Source organism: Suricata suricatta, chromosome 1, assembly GCF_006229205.1.
Source record: "Suricata suricatta isolate VVHF042 chromosome 1, meerkat_22Aug2017_6uvM2_HiC, whole genome shotgun sequence".
NCBI classification, from domain to species: Eukaryota; Metazoa; Chordata; class Mammalia; order Carnivora; family Herpestidae; genus Suricata; species Suricata suricatta.
The window spans coordinates 89,635,184-89,649,075 of NC_043700.1; the positions used below are offsets into that span (position 1 = coordinate 89,635,184).

Here is a 13,892-nt window from a genome sequence, read left to right on the forward strand (position 1 = left end):
TTAGTGACATGAAAAGAACACTAAAACGTTTTATAAACTGGAAAGATAAATTTATTTCAAAATGTATTGTTTTATGTTATTATCCCTCAGAAATAATATATCAAGAAAATGACAGTACTGATTTGCATGGAAAAACTCCACAAAATAATTATTTACATAGCAAATTAGATTATTTAAATGGATTGAATAATATACATTATTTGATCCATCAATTCTTTTAAAGATCCATCCTATAAATAAAATTTCCAAAGTTTACAAAGATAATTGTATAAGGATATCCATTATGACACTGAGTATAAAGGCAAAAATAATAACCTAAATTTTTATCAAGACAGACTTGGTTAACAAAAACTGTATACCCAAGTTATGAAATACTATAAAACAGGTAAAAAGAAACAGGCAAAACTATGAGTAAATATTTAACTATATTAAATGAAAGAAAGATTAAGAATAAAAAAGAGACTATATAAAATGAGCCCCTGTGTATTAACAAGGATAAATATGTATATTTAAATGTTTGAATATCAATAAGGAATTGCAAAAATACAAGAACATAAAGTGTGTTAATAGTGTTTATGTCTAAAGTGTGAAGCCAGGTGATGGGGTACCTGAGTGGTTCAGTTGTTACATGTCCAGCTTTGGCTCAGGTCATGATCTCATGATTCAGGAGTTCAAGCCCTGTGTCGGGCTCTGTGCTGACAGTGTGCAGACTAGGACCTGCTTTGGATTCTGTGTCTCCCTCTCTTTCTGCCCCTACCCCTGCTCACGCTCTGTCTCTCTCTTTAAAGTAAACAATAAAACATTAAAAATAATAAGTAATAAATAAATAATTAATTAAAAGTGTAATGCTAGGTGAAAAGCACACTTTTAGTCTTCATTTTTTAATGTTTCACTACTGACTTTCCAAAGTGCATTTATTACTTTATGATTAAAAACTGGGTTACAATAAATAAATAAAATATGCATATGCTTTGACACAGCAATTTTGTTTCTAGTAATTTATCCTAAAGAAATGATTAAGGATGTGCATAAAGATTTATATATATAATGTTCATTGTAGCATTGTTTATTATAACAAAAATGGAAAATAGCCAATTCTGCAATATGAGTGTAGTTAAATAAATTACAGTACATCCATTTTATGAATATAATGTATTTATTAAAATGATGCTGTGGAAGCTTTCTCCTAACATGATGTATCACCTTTTCTTAAGAAGTTTAAGAAATAGGGGTAGTACTATACAAAATAGTATGTGTGGTAGGCCCACATTTTTATTAAACATAAGCATTTTTTACAGATCTCTTTATGTCAAATTCTTAACAGATGACCTCTGTTTACTTGGCTTCTGATTGGTTTTTATGTTCTTTCTTGTGCATTTATGTAGTTTTTAAAATTTTTGCAAATATGTGCATTGCTTATAAAAACCCAAATGTTACAAAAATAATTTATATAATATTTAAAGTATGAGAAATTTTTCTGGATGAAAAAATAAAAGGCTAACAAGTTTAGTGTAAAGTTTATAAATATGTCCTGGTCCAGATTTTTATTAGTAACACCAAAAAGGGTAATTTACTCTACTGAAACAGAGGAAGAAGAAACCAAATCAAACATCTGTAAGTTGGATAAAATCAGGCTCACTGGGGAAATCCTGAGCATTCAGTCTGTATGAAAGAAAATATCTAATCTTAAAATACATAATAATTTAGTAAAAATTAACAAACATTACTTTTATTTTGTTATGTTACCACTTGGTTTCAAAATAATTATAATAATTACCATTTACCAAATGTTTGCTCTCTGATTTTTATGTAATCCTTACAACATTTCTACAATAGGCTTTAATATCCACCTTTGAGGGTATTTTGCCAATCCTGAATGGAATAACACAGAGGCTTTAAAAATTGCTCAAACATATACAGTTAGTGAACAGTACAGCTGGAATATAATCAGATTTCCTTGATCACTAATTCAATATACTTTCTTTCATCTCCGCAGCCTGAGAAGATATTTTACTACTTGTATTAAACAAACCTGATATGTTCTAGATATGTTCTGGATATGTTCTAGACATTGGGAAACTTGAAGGAATAAATTCAGGTAATAGGTATATGTGAGGAGTAACTAGGGTTATAAACCCAGGATAATTATAGAAGAAAATAGAATTGGGGGAAGAACTTTAGTTAGAGGAATTTAGACAAAACCTCTATAGTTTAAAAGAGTCACTAAAGAAAAGACTAGAATCTTTATAGAATAGTCTGCCTAATCTCCTTTCTTCTAAGCTGCAAATTTTAAAAATGACAGACTTCTTTGAGCAAATCAGTCACTTAGCAATTTCAGTTCTTTCTCACTCACAAGAGAACAATGGTGAGGACAATTGAAAGGTATCTCATGAGGATCCCGTTTTTGGCTCACAGGAAGCTGGTAGACAGACACCTGAGAGAATCCAATGACAGCCAGCGTAAGTGGCATCTTGACAAAGGCAGCAGTAGAGTTGGTGAAGGCTACAGTATTGGAATTACCATTGGTGCTGAATAGTAGTAATGGGGAAGCATCTGGGCTGGGTAATATGGTAGAAAAAGCCCCAAAAGAAGTTTACTCATAGTATAAATATCTGTCATTGACGGGAGCCAGAGCAATGCAACTTGTCCTAATAACTAGAGCAAAATAGGGAAGGGAAATAACCTAGAGGATGGGCTCATTTACTAAATCTTAAAGTAAACTCTTTCCCCTTAGAAGGGAATTAAAAAGAGAATTGTGTTAGAATTGGCCAAAGGCCACAATACCAGCTATGGAAAATGTAAGAATATAAACTAATATCTTTTTTCCACAAGAATATAAAATATCATAGATTTTTATTGCTTTGTAACATATAACTAAATTTAAAATATAACATGTTTATAATAATCAAATGATCTCTGTCCCATTGGTGTTTAGCAAACCTGTCTATATGAATATGTTTAGTGATTTTGAAATTTCATAACTTTGTATCCTTTTGTATCCTTTTAGAATCTTTAGGATATATTTTCGCTAGTAACTATGACTAGATGAAGTCATTGGTAGAAAAAAATGTCAACCACACCTCCTCTTTACCATTGCAATTATTCAGTTCCTAAACTTAACCCAGAGGCTCCTTTCATTTTTCTCTCTTTAGCTCCCTCTGTTTTCCCTGACACTATCTTTCCCTCTCCTGAGTCAAACATCCCAGGAAAAATAAAAAAAGGGCCAGCAGTGTCCTTGGGTTGAAAGGGATCAAAACAACAGTGCATTAACAACAATGACTCTGAACTACATAAACATGTGGGAGTAAAAAGCAATCATACTATAACTGTCTTAATATTATGAATTCCTAATCACCAGCAAGGAATACTGTGCAGCATGACATTACCAAGGAGACACGTATAGACAGAGGAGAAAGGTCCATTGACTGAGCCATTAAAACTTTGCAAGGAAGGATGAAAATCAATAGCCAGAAAGACTGGGAAGGAATTAAGAAAAAGAGAGGATAGATGTTTCAAGGAGGAGAGGGTGATTAAGCAGGCCAAATGTTGTTGCTGGATAAAATAAGTGAGAATTGGCAATTGGAATTACCAATACAGTGGTTATTGGTAACCTTGATTAAATTCTTTAAGGAGAGTCATAGGGGGAGGGGTGGGAAGGAATAAAACGGAGGGTCCAAAAGACAATGGAAGAAGAGAGGCTAGAAGTTTGGAAAACTCTTCTGAGAATCTTTACTGTCAATTGTAGAAAAATAAATAGGGGATTAGCTGTAGATAAAAGTGTAATAAAGTAAGAATTCTTTTCAAATGAGAGAAACAACAGCATGCTTATATGCTAATGGGAATGATCCAACAGAGAGGAAAATGTGAGGATGAGATGGGGGGGGATTGTAATTGAGTAGACAAGAAGGCTGTGATCTAGTGCACAAGACTAGTACCTGATGTTAGCAAGGAGCACACACACTCATCTGTATTATCGAAAGAAAGGTAGGGAATATGGGCATAGATATGGTTGAGTAGCTACCTTGGTGGAAGTCTTTCTCTAACAGTTTTGATTTTCTCAGTGAATTACAAGATAAAATCTGAGACTAATGATGATGGAGAAAGTATTGGGAGACTAGAGAATAGAGAAGACATGAAATAAGTATTTAGGACATTGGGACTGAGAAATGATTTGGGAAATACAGGGTGATTACTGAAAAGCTTTATGGGCCTTTTGAGGTAAATTACTAGGAATTTAGGAGCACCTGGGTGGCTTAGTAGTCAAGTATCCCACTCCTGATTTTGGCTCAGGTCAAGATCTCAAGGTTCAGGGGATTTAGCCCTGCGTTGGGCTCTGTGCTGACAGTGTGGAGTCTGCTTTGATTCTCACTGTCCCTTTTCTCTGCCCCTCCCCAACTAGCACTCATGCTCACTCGCTCTCCTCTCTCTTAAAATAAATAAATAAACTTTAAAAAATAACTATGAGTTTAACTTGAGATGTGTATATATCTATTGTGTAGGATAAAACACGAGGAAGAACAGAGTTATATGTCATCAGGGCCATGATACAGTCAGGAGAGTAAAATTAACTGAGAGAGGCACAGGGGAGCTGCCGGTGTGTGCACAGGACTAGCTCTCATGGCTGATCCTGGGAGGAAAGCTGGGTTAGGAGGAAAGCATACAAAGAAGGTGAGAAACGGTGAAAGACGGTAGACAAACGCTTCACAGATTTTATTAAGATGTTTGGATTGTAGGAGATGGCATAGTAGAGAGAGTAAGCTGAAAAAGGAAAAAAGAGGTGGTCACAGAATGAGAAGAAATATATGTTACTTAATGAAAATCAGAGACAGTGATGAAACAGTGCTTGTATTTCTCTTAGTTGGTGGACTTAACCCCAAAAAGATCTCGCTTAACATTTGCCTTACAGGTATTTCAAAATTGGTAAAACAATTCGTTGTGTTAGGTCTATCAGTATTTTGTGAGACATTTCATAAAATACCTGAGAAGATTCAAATGCCTAAGCTGTAGCTTCTTATGCTTACACCTGGACCAACAAACATATTAACCAAATGACACTGGGGTATTATTTTTTACTTGTTACTCCCTGTGTGTAGCTGAAGTAAATAAGGTTTTTCTCTATAGAAGAATTTATATCTTTAAAATTTTTTAATGTTTATTTATTTTGAGAGAGAGAGAAAGAAAGAGAGAGGGGAGAGAGAGCAAGCTGGGGGGGGGGCAGAGAAAGAGGGAGAGAGAGAATCCCAAGAAGGCTCCATGCCTTCAGCACAGAGCCCACTGTGGGCTCCAGCCCACAAACCACAAGATCATGACCTGAGCTGAAACCAAGAGTCAGTCACTCAACCAACTGAGCCACCCAGGTGTCCCCAAATTTATATCTTTTAATCTGGTATTTAAATGGAATTGAAAAATTCTTTTCTATTGAACTGCCATTTAATCTAACTAATCCAATTATTTAAAAGATATTCCTTTGCTGTGCATTATAGCTGTGAAATGTGCTGGTATCCAGATTCACTGAAGTGTACCTTCTGTGTAAAGCGAATTTCAAGGAGGATTAGGGCACAGGTGGTGAGGATTACTTATAGAAAACACAGGCACTTCCAAGCTCAATGCATGTAAGTATGCTAGACTTTTCAGTCTGGCTAATTCTTGATTAAAAGGCATTTCAATTTTAACGCTGGCTCATCTTGGCCAGACAGGGAGAATATATACAAATACATCTGCCTATCTTATGACTATATCTAAGGTTGTAGGACTTGTGTGTGAGAAAGAAGAAAGTATTTAATCTTATAAGCACGTAGGTGGTCATGTTTAGTTCATCTGTGAATTATGAGGCAACAGAGTGGTCTTCCTTTTAAACTCAGCTATCTTCAGTTATTCAAAAAGTCTAAGGAAAACTTGGAAAACTATATTGCCAGGTAGCCTTCCGTCTTGCCAAACAAGGACCAATTACCTGACAGACTATCAGAGTCTTAGCTATACTTCATGAAGAGGACAGCAGTGAGTAAATTATATACTTTTGTTCAAAAGTTCGATAGTATTTCGGTCTCCTGCAAAACCCTTATATCAGCCTTCCCTGACAATTGGTAAGAGATACTTAGTTACTAATAACAAAATGTAAGTATTGTCTTTGAATTCTGTAGGCTACTTCCAGGCCTCAACCTCTGTCAAACAAAATTGTCTAGTCCAAGTAGTATAAACAATAATTGGATGGGCGTAAGGACAAAAGAAATGTGCTATCTAGCTATAACATTTGTCAGGCCAGATGTACTCATACATGCGTCTTCTTTTATAGGTTTCTGAGGCCTCAATCTACAATAATAAATTCATCAGTAATAAAATGCAACAATGAGAAAGTGATAAGATTTGTTGGCCTAGAAGCTGTAAGACAGTCAAATGGCACAGTAAAAAGTTATATCATATTTTTGACACATATTTATTGACCAATCTACACTGCCAAGTATCAGAAGAGTATGGACTCTTTATTTTTTTATAATGTTTATTTATTTTTGAGAGAAAAAGAGAGAGGGCACGAGCAGGGGAGGGGCAGAGAGGGAAAGAGCAAGGGTCTGAAACCAGCTTCATGCTAACAGCAGAGAGCCCAATGTGGTGCTCCAACTCGGGATCCATGAGATTACCAGCTGACCAAAGTCAGGCACTTAACCAACTGAGCCACCTAGGCGCCCCGAGAATTAGAAGGAAACCAATGATGGACTCTTTAAAGTAAAATAATAAGGGAAGCAAAATACAAATACTATGCAGGAGGAAAATGATGCTTGCTAAATAAAAGTATCGCAGAAAGTTTACTAAAGGGAACTGAAAGAATTTAGACAAGCACCAATAGTGTAAAGGAAGAGAGGAAGAGGGAAAATGGGCGGAAACTTTAAATGCAGAGAGTCTAGAGGCTGTGTTTGAACCAATAGTATTGTTCACTGTAACAGAACCATAAGATTTACTATAAAATAACAGGAGATCATATTAGAAAGGTAGATTGGGCTGTATGTAAATGCACAGACCGTCAGTTCTCAAAGTAGCATCCTGAAATACTTGGGGTCAGTGAGATTATTCCAGGGAGTCTGCAAGAACAAAATGACTTTGATAATAATATTAAGATATAATTTGCCTTTCTCACTTTCATTCTTTTTTAAGTGCACAGTGGTGTGTTCTATAATACACAAGCCATGTAATATCTGAACTGATGGAATGGAATGCAACATAAGAAATCGGTGGTCTCCTATAAATCCAGACATTAGCAACATTTGTAAAGAGACTATAAAATAATGAGATTCTTCTCACTGTTTTTGCTGTTGTTGTTTGGTAAATATTACTTTTTAAAAAATATTGTTGACTTATAATATGTTTATTACTTTATTTTTTAATGTATTCAACCTATTTTATAATTTCTGTTTTAATTTCTAAATATAGTAAATATGAGTATATGCAATGTATATTAACAACAGCACTTTGAGACTTTCAGTGATTTATTAAAATATACAGTGGTCCCTAGATCAAATGTTTGAGAAATGCTGTCACAGAAGAAGGAATTAGGAGGTCTGCCCTGAGGATGGAATGAAGAGAAAATGGTCATTGAGATTTATTGAACATGAGAGGGCGTGCTCAGAGCTTTGGCATATTTACCTGCTATATTTCACTCCAAAATCTGTTTTGTAGCATTTATAAATCTTTCCATTTAGCTTTTGTAAATAATTTTCCTTCTATGTGAAAGAGCATACAATGTTGGTATTGGGCATCTCTTGCATTCCAATTCAAAACCTCTTGGCCCTTCATATCCCAATGGCTGGTGTCATTACTAGTCTTGCACAGGCTTCAACACATTTGCCAGGATGCCATCAGCATTGACCCAGGCCCACATCACTCTTCCCTCCCTGAGCTTCTCTAAACCAGTGCGAGATGTCCACAGGACTCCACTTTGCACTCACATGTATGCCCCTCCCAGAAACGTTAGGCACTACCATTGAAAAATGAATAATGAAGACCAATAAGTAAGTATTTCCACCTTTTTTTCCTGAGTAGAAACATATGGCACAGGTTTCTTTTTTTTAAAGATTATTTATTTTTGAGAGCTAGAGAGAGAGAGAGAGAAAGAGCATGAGCAGGGAAGGGGCAGAGGACCTGCATCGGGCTCTGTGTGCTGACAGCAGTGAGCTAAATACAGGGCTCAAACTCACCAACCAGGAGATTATGACCAGAGCTGAAGCCAGATACTCAAGGGACTGAGCCACCCAGGTGCCTGGAAACAGGTGTCATAAGCCTTCTCACAAAGTGCCAGGGAAACCTGTTCGTGTGGACAACTTCTTAACCCATCTTTGTTTGGCTTTTCCTCCTTCCTGGTTTTACCTTCTCTCTAGTCCTCACTTCTACTTTCTGGCATGATGTTTGCAAATGAAAACTTCTTTGCTTCAATTTCTACTCTGGGGGACACCCAAGCTAAAATAATTAGAGGCCTGGTTTGTTTGGGGGTTTTGCCTAAAAATCTGAATATTTTTCCTGCCACACTAATTGAAATCCAATCTGTTTCCTGTTAGTTACATGCCATGGAATGTATGTGTCTGTAGAACCAGAGAAGCCCATGTAAAATGCATCTTTGACAAACGCTCTCATGTGCTTTTTTTGTTCCCATGTTTTAAATGAAGACAAATAATAAGTTGATAATATAGTAGTTCAACCATAAAATGGATCCTTCGGTCAAAGTAAGCTTCTATTGGGTATGAGAAAAATTAAAATAAGAAGTACCCAGTGAACCAGGAAAATAAAATATTTTTAGCTTTTAAGATCTTTTTCCATATCAAGTCTGAAAAATAATTGTTAAAAATCTAATTTAACATTTCCCAGTGCTCTACAATTCTGCATACTTTTTTGGTCCTTAACAGAAGTATTTCTCCAATGAATTCAATTTCATGCCACCCCATTAATACCATGTAGTGACATCTCATAGGTCATCATTAACTTCCAGAATCTCCTCTGGCATAAAGCCCTCTTCTCAAGATTTCCACTCAGGGTTTTGGCCCCATGTGAGTATGCTGAAAATACTTAGAAGAAATAAACTTATCCCGTTGTATTAATAAGTCAGAGACTATGACCCTCTCATTTAACACATCTTGCTTAGTAATTATTAAATAACTATTGAGGGAAGTTTGATGCCCTTTTAGTAACCTACCTCACTCATACTGTTGGCCTTGTGGTCAAGACTGACATAATTTTAAATATAATCACTGTTTCACTAAGAATTATTATTCCATTTGCTTGTTCTACTTGTTCATTACATAAATCTCACTACCTATTGCTTGAAATATGCAATTATGTGAGGCATAATAGAAAATAAGCTTCAAATTTGTCATTTCTAATTATCTGAAAATGTCAATGTTCTGCGAAATATTTTTCCTGTGTAAGTATAGATTTTGTAGATTCTCTGGTAAATATCAAACCAGCATGAGAAATTGCTCAAATAATATCCCTCTTTGAAAGCTTACTTGATCAAATCTACCACACTAGGTACAGGTAGATTTTTACTTCTGTTCTCCTCTTTAACATATGAAATTGCATCACATTTTATTACATGTAATGATTGGCACATTTGTCTGTCTCATTAAGTACTTTAGCAGCAGACACCATGCGGTACACACTTCTGCATGTGCAGTGCATAGATCATTGCCTAACAAAGAGAAAATGTTAAAAAAAAATGAATGTATGAACAAATGGGTGAAAGAATACATCAATCAACACATGAATGAATATATAAATGAAATAGCAAATAAGCAAATAATTGAAACAAGTAGGCTTAATAGAGTACCAGAGTCAGAATTCCAGAGCACACAATGGAAAAGTCCAGACCAATTAAGAAGTTTTTTTTTTCTTTTCTTCCAGTTTCCATTTCAGTGTTTAAATTGTTTCTGATTTAGTGGAAATGAAAGGAGGATTTTTCACTGAGCTAATTTTTCTATTTTAATGTTCTTTCTGACTTTAATTAAATATCCTCCATAAGCTTGTCTTTTGCCTTCTCTCTCTCTCCCAGAAGTGAAACAGTGAATGCTCAACTCACAGGTTTCATGAAGATTTCACAGCTCTATTTTTAATGCTTGCAGGAGACATACATCTAAGAATTTTTTTAAGTCTTATTATTATTAATTCCAACAAACTGTTACAGAGAAAGGGTTGTTCTGATCAGAATTATTCCAATTAATTTTACATAATCAGGGCTTTGCCACCACTGCAACCTTGTGTGTTCCTACAATTTGTCATTCTCTGCTGAATGCCAAATACACAACTCCGTGCTCCTACACTTGCAGCAGTGATGTGCTGTGATGGAGATGGGCTGTGCTCCAGTGCCTAGACTTAGAACCTTGGAAATAGGTATATAAAAGAAAAAAGGAGAATTATGGTTTCTTGATTAAAATTGCTAGTTAGAAGTAGTACAAAGTTTGTTTGCTGATCTTTCTTTTGTTTGTTGGGGGCCGGGTGTGCATGGGGGTTATTTTTTGGGCAAGTTCAGTTACTTTGTGCATTGTTGGCATGGCATGAAGTAAGCCACAGTACATGACAGCTTTGGTAAAGTTTACTTTTCAGTAATTGGACTTAAGAATTTGCTTTTGGCCATTTATCTAGAACTATTTCACTTTCTCAGAGCTTTTGAAATCATCAATCTTATATACATCACTTGGATATCTAGCTTGACAGTTTTGATGGGCCATTATTGTAGTTTAAATTTTATTTTGGGAAGATTCCATTTGACATTTCAGGCTTATTATGCTACCTTGAAAGCTGGAGTTCCATAGGGCTCTGCCTTTGATCTCAGGTCATCATTAGTTAATGCCAGTGATCCACAGCGTCCCCCTCCTGTGAACGTGAACTCCAAAAAACTTGTGAAGTGCCATTTCATTGTGGCTCTTTCTTCATTAGTAATTATATTGGACAGTTTGAGAGCATTCTATATGTATTATAGAAATTCCCCCAATGTAATTTCACTAATTACGAAGATGAATAATAATTAGAAATTACAGTTGTGTTTGATTAAAGATAAATAATGAAGTTATGATTAAAGTGATACTTCCTTTTCATGAAAATTGAAAGGAGGAAAAGGAAATGCAGACTACAGAGTCCCTGGTTTCATTTCTTTCCTCCTTTTCTGCCACTGAAAAGAATTTTTACAGCTGCATGAAACCAACACTGTGACTATAATTAATACTATTATATAAAAAGGTCATTTATAGGTTTATTTTGCTTTTAGCAAAGCTTCTGTAAAGAATATATTAAAGGAAAATGAGGTAAATGGTCATTCTAACAAGTATGCACCATATTTGTTATTCACTTGAATAACTTGTGAATACTTGTTATTCACAAATAGCTTTTTCTTAAAAAGAATTCTGCTTTAATGTTTTGAAAAGATCAAGTGGTTCACAAAAAATTATTTGTACACTTTGTAATGGCATAAGGCATTGTGTGTAATATAAGAAATATATAGCAATATAAGCCATTATTATTAAGAATAATATTTTTTAATTTCACATTTGAAATTTTTATATTTGTTTATTAATAAGCAAGAAAGAATGTTCTGAATTGTGGTTTTATATCCTGGCATGGAGAAATAATTGTTCCTCAATTTTCCTTATTCTTTCACTCATGAAATTCTGAATATTCAGAGCAATTTCACCTAAATAACTAAGAGCAACCTGGTTTGGGCTGATAGGTAGGAGGATGCTTGATTCAATGCCTTAGCATCATTAGTTTTCTTGGGGTCGTATCTTCCAGGTATTATGTTTATGGGTGTTTTTTTTTCCAATTCTCTCCAAATACCTTGAAGTCATAATATAACATTGGCATTACTTCCACCTACTATGTAAAGAATCGTTATCCTTTCACCAATCTATACCAGTGCTTATGATTTCTATTATAATGCCAACTGAATGCCTGCAAACATGATCGACCACTGCATTTCATCCTCAGGACACAACACTATTTCTTTCAAGTTGCCTTAACCCTCAATAAAGCCTTCCCTTTACATCTCTACCTTTTCACCATCAAATCTACATTTTATTTCATTTTATTTCCTTATGTATTGTCATTTGGGGTCAGGGGCATTTTTCAGAGAACAAAATAAATGGCAAGAGCTGTAGTAAAGAAATAATGCATCAGAGAGAACTCTGTACAGGGTCCAGAAGAGTGCTCTCTGGCTGAGAGCATTTGTGGCACAGTCTTCTACACTCACTGGCCAGAAGGCTGATGTTGGCCTGCTGCACCAGCTCTCCTGGGCTGAGAATGTGTGATAACACTTAACACGTGTGTGGGGGCGTGTGTGTGTGCGCATGTGTGTGAATAGGGTACCATAACAGAAGTATGTGTATATGAGTAAAATAATGTTTTATTAATCTATTATACAGAAAAATAATAAATCAGAGATGCATGAAGTGAAACTAATCTAGTTGTGTACATAATACCCACCAACTTTGCAGAGCCCAAAGGAATTGAAATGTATGAAAATAGCACATCTTTCTCTCCTTCTGTTCTCAAATACAATTTTTTATGTGCTAATTAACTACTGGGGGACTATATTTTCCTTCTATTTTCTTTTGATCATGTGAACAGAGAAGGCATTTTGCAGAAATATACTGATGTTAACAGAATCCCATTATAACAAGACAATATGTGTGACCACATGAGATTGCTTTAAAAGAATTTATTTCCATTGTTGTCAGAATCATCTTTGTATTTATATTTAAGGTGTAAAAGCAGATTTAGAAAATGTAATCGATAATATGCATTATAGAAATTACCTATAGGTGTCATAATGATGATGTACATTTCTGTTTCAATTGACTTCAGGAGAAGTAAGCTGGGATTAATTATATGCAAAATTTACTGGAATGAGAACCTCCCACTAAGGATACAGAGCGTTACTGTGCTGAAAACAGTGGGTATACTTTTGTTTGCTCAGATTAAACTCTGAAGAAGACGTGTCCTTCTATATGAGGCCAAAACTTAGCTTCAAATATTTACCCTCCAAGGCATACCCTGTATCTTCTAAGCAACATAAAATTGCCGGCTTCCCATTATACTTTTCCTTCTCCTTTCTTCCGCTACTAAACAGTTCTTCCTTGAAGGAAATCCTTTTGTCACCAATGCAAGGCTAAGGCGAGGAGTGAGTCTACAGGAACAGGGAGTGCCATCTCCCTTGTCACACTGGTGGTTCAGAGAGACAAACCACGGCATCAGAGTCCTTGCTTGTACTTTTCCTTAACCACTCGAGAAAGAGGCTCTCCCTCTTTACTTGGAGAGTTGATATTAAGGATAATGGAAACCTGGAGTTGGTATCGGACTGATATCTTTGCTACCACATGGCTGGAGACTGCCTAAGAATGAAACCAACTCTGAGGAAAGCATCAGAAATAATCAGTTCTGATTATTTCCTCACAAGAGTGAAAGGAGTAGTCTCATAACCTTGTTTGAAACCCTCACGCCAGTAGTGCCTCAGTAAAGTTTAGACCCTGGAAAACCTATCCTGCAACCAATTGTATGAGATGATAAATTCTCCTTCTGGCCTTTTTAGTTCGAATGTGTTGTCACTTGCAACTGAAAAATTTAACACATATACGTGCGCGTACACACACACACACACACACACATTTAACACTTGACATGTTGAACACACAGGATGGTACATCTTATCTTGGAAGTGTTGGAAGTTAACTTTTAAAAATAGAGAAATGTTCCCGAATCTTAATCTGAGACAATGAAAGGGTACCTGAGGAAAAAAATAAGTAACTTGATACAATGATAATCTTACATAGTGTTTCTTGGGAGAAACATGGATCTGTTTTATCTCAAGCCTTGATCGTGATGCTCAAATTGGGCTCCAAAGCAGCCTCCAATCCCAGAATTGA

At 35.5% G+C, this 13,892-nt stretch overlaps 1 long non-coding RNA gene across 1 annotated transcript; it reads left to right on the plus strand.

Annotated features, from left to right (window-relative positions):
• Positions 1-2,027: 2,027 nt before the first annotated feature.
• Positions 2,028-13,162, plus strand: LOC115272117. The gene is made up of 5 exons (XR_003900272.1): positions 2,028-2,098; positions 5,484-5,612; positions 6,293-6,468; positions 7,147-7,314; positions 12,835-13,162. It is a non-coding gene; the product is annotated as an uncharacterized LOC115272117 (long non-coding RNA).
• The last annotated feature ends 730 nt before the right edge of the window (positions 13,163-13,892 follow it).